Below are 2,972 nucleotides of genomic sequence, written 5' to 3'. Positions count from 1 at the left end.
ATCCTAGCTGCTCGTGAAGCGCCTCCTTCCTTCCGCAAGCGATCCATCCCACCATCCGTGCATTCCTCCCAACGATCAAGCCATGATCCTGTTTTCCGAGAAGAAGAAAATCAAGCGCCCATTGATCCCGCGACCGTTTTGATCCTTCGCCGGCTTCAAGGCTTTGGCAAGCTATATAAATGGGAGGACGGCAGAGGAGAGGGGGGCACGGTTCCAAGAAAAAAACAGAGCTTGCTCTGTTTTGAAGAGAAAAAGAAAACAAAAAAAAAAAGAATAAAAAATAGAGAGGGTTTGAGGCGGATGGCAAAGGAGTTCTTCAGCCAACCAATGGAGATGACAAGCACCATGAGCAGCTGAGCCTCGGTTTAGGGGTTTGATGAAGCTATAGAGGAGTATTCGTTTCATTTTTATTGATTTGAGTTTGTATTGTAAGATGGTTGCATGATGAAGAATTTATCAATTGATCTTACGATTTATCCAATTTATGTGAATCATCTATCTTGCATAAAATATTTTACATAGATTGATCTATTTCATCGAATCCAACACCTGTGGTTTGGAGGAGATATTCATGTGACATCGATTTCATGTTTAATGACTTAATGATCAGATGCATCATGCTAGGTTAGACAGGTCATGCTTATCGTTAGAGTAGATGGTTTGTGCTAGACTTAGATGATTCATGCTGGGAATTAGTTATGATTTTCTTTTGTGATTGCTTTGGCTTGTAGTCGGAAGCAATCAAGTCTTACATACAACTCAATCATTGAAAGCGTCACGGATATAAATCTATCGGTGGAATCTAGCCCTAAACACCTCTCTCCATAGACAATTCATACTACTACACCCATATTAATTCTTAGTTTTTATCATTTACTCTAGCTTATCCCCTTTGAAGTAATTATTTAATTAGGAAAAATAACTTGTCTCCAATCCCTGTGGACCGACACCCGTAATCACTATCCTACAGGATACGTGCTATTGCGTGGTTTAATTTTAAAATTGAAAGAACCGATCAATTTTTGGCGCCGTTGCCGGGGACTGCTAGCATAGTTATTTTTCTTATTAAAAAAAATTATTTAAAAATTAAAAAAAATTTCTTTAAAAAATTTTCTATTATTGTTACTTTTCTTATCTTCTTTTTCTCCCTTACTAATTTTTATTTTTTTTATTTTTTTTTTATATATTATTTGATCAGGAATCGAGAAAAAAAATCTGGGATGATCAAAAGGAGAACTGCCGGAAGAGAAATGCTGTAGAGGTTTGCAAAAAAAAAAAAATTAAATTGCTGGGGAAATTCCCTTTGGTAACCTCTAAACTTTTCTTATTTAAATTAATTATTGGTTTGAAATTTTGTGGTGATTGTTTGATTTTAATTATAGCAAAATTGTGAATGCATGCTTGATACACATACACAAATCAATTTGCACATAGTAAGGGCAATCACCCCAACAAGATAAGAGCCGGATTTCATCACCGGACTCTTGCCCAACTTAGGTGAACTCAATATCACATAGTGTCATCTTTAATTAAAATCAATTAGACGTTGGCCCCTAGGGACATTCGAGCTCAATAGGACGAAGATCACCGAAGGTTGCACCAATTTCGCTCTGTGGCTTAGTTGATGTCTAGGCAAGCTTTGTCCCTATAAGGGAGACAGTTTATCTGTTCGAGGCAAGTGGGTTTTAAGTGGGACCTTTGCGAACGCATCGTGACCCCTCCACTTACCTGGGAGCTTACCTGGTCAACTCGGTTCATTAGACCGGATTGGAGGCTTAGGTGCCCTCTTCAAACCAGTTAGGAGCTGTCTAGTGATTTTAGGTCAAAGACTAGGATTGATATGCTTTTCTCTTTTATTGCATGCTTGATTGATCGAGTACTAGTGTATGCACGGTAGTCGTTCTAGAGTACAAAATCTATTACCTTTTGACCCTGAAATAGAACGAACCCTTAGGAACATTCGAGCTAATATCAAAACATTAGGATCATCCCCACCTCTTAAGATGGCTGAAGAACAACCCAAACTCCTGAGGGAGTACTTTACTCCCACTATTTATACTTCCCCATCTTGCATTCGCTTACCTGAGGTAGCAGCTGTACAATATGAAATAAAGTCTAGTGTGATCCAAATGCTCCCATCTTTTTATGGGCTCACCAACGAAGACCCATACAAACATTTAGATGAATTTCTTGAGATTTGCACCACTGTCAAGATTCAGAACTTCACTGATGATGCCCTGAAACTTAGGTTATTCCCCTTCTCCCTTAAAGATAGAGCCAAACAATGGCTGAATTCTTTAGAAGCTAACTCAATTCGTTCTTGGGATCAAATGCAACAAGAATTTCTTAAAAAATACTTTCCCATAGGAAGAACGAACCAGTTTAGACGTGCCATTACAAGCTTCTCCCAAACTGAGGGAGAAGAATTTCATGAAACTTGGGAGAGATTTAGGGACCTAATCCGTAAATGCCCACATCATCAAATACCTAAGTGGCAGCTAGTGCAATGCTTCTATGACGGATTGACTGAACGAAACCGTCAGATGATTGATGCCGCATGTGGGGGGACATTCATGCTTCAAAATGAGCATGAAGCATGGAAATTATTTGAAAATCTAAATGAAAACTCCCTCCACCATGCTTCATGTTCTCGTCAATCACCCCCGAGTTCTCAAAGAAAAGGGACCATTTGTGAAATAAGTCATTCTATGGACCTGTCTAGCAAGGTAGATGCATTGTCTCATAAGATTGACCAACTGATGATAGGTGGGCATTACATGAACTCTTCCCAAGCACAAGTGTGTACTATTTGTTCTAGCCCATCCCACCCTATTCATGAGTGCCCTTCAGCGCCCCAATTCCCCGAACTCGTGCAAGAACACATCAATGCTGCTCAAACACAGCCTAGATCGGGTAATGACCCATTTTCCAATACATATAACCCGGGATGGCGAAATCATCCAAACTTTTCT

At 39.4% G+C, this 2,972-nt stretch overlaps 1 non-coding gene across 1 annotated transcript; it reads right to left on the bottom strand.

Annotated features, from left to right (window-relative positions):
• Nucleotides 1–2,379: 2,379 nt before the first annotated feature.
• On the bottom strand, nucleotides 2,380–2,485 carry LOC120109764. The gene has a single exon (XR_005510555.1). It is a non-coding gene; the product is annotated as a small nucleolar RNA R71 (small nucleolar RNA).
• Between the last annotated feature and the right edge of the window lie 487 nt (nucleotides 2,486–2,972).

This window comes from Phoenix dactylifera, unplaced genomic scaffold (genome assembly GCF_009389715.1).
Source record: "Phoenix dactylifera cultivar Barhee BC4 unplaced genomic scaffold, palm_55x_up_171113_PBpolish2nd_filt_p 002716F, whole genome shotgun sequence".
Lineage (NCBI taxonomy): Eukaryota > Viridiplantae > Streptophyta > Magnoliopsida > Arecales > Arecaceae > Phoenix > Phoenix dactylifera.
Note: the sequence above shows the minus strand (reverse complement) of the source record. Positions and strands in the feature narration are given on the sequence as shown.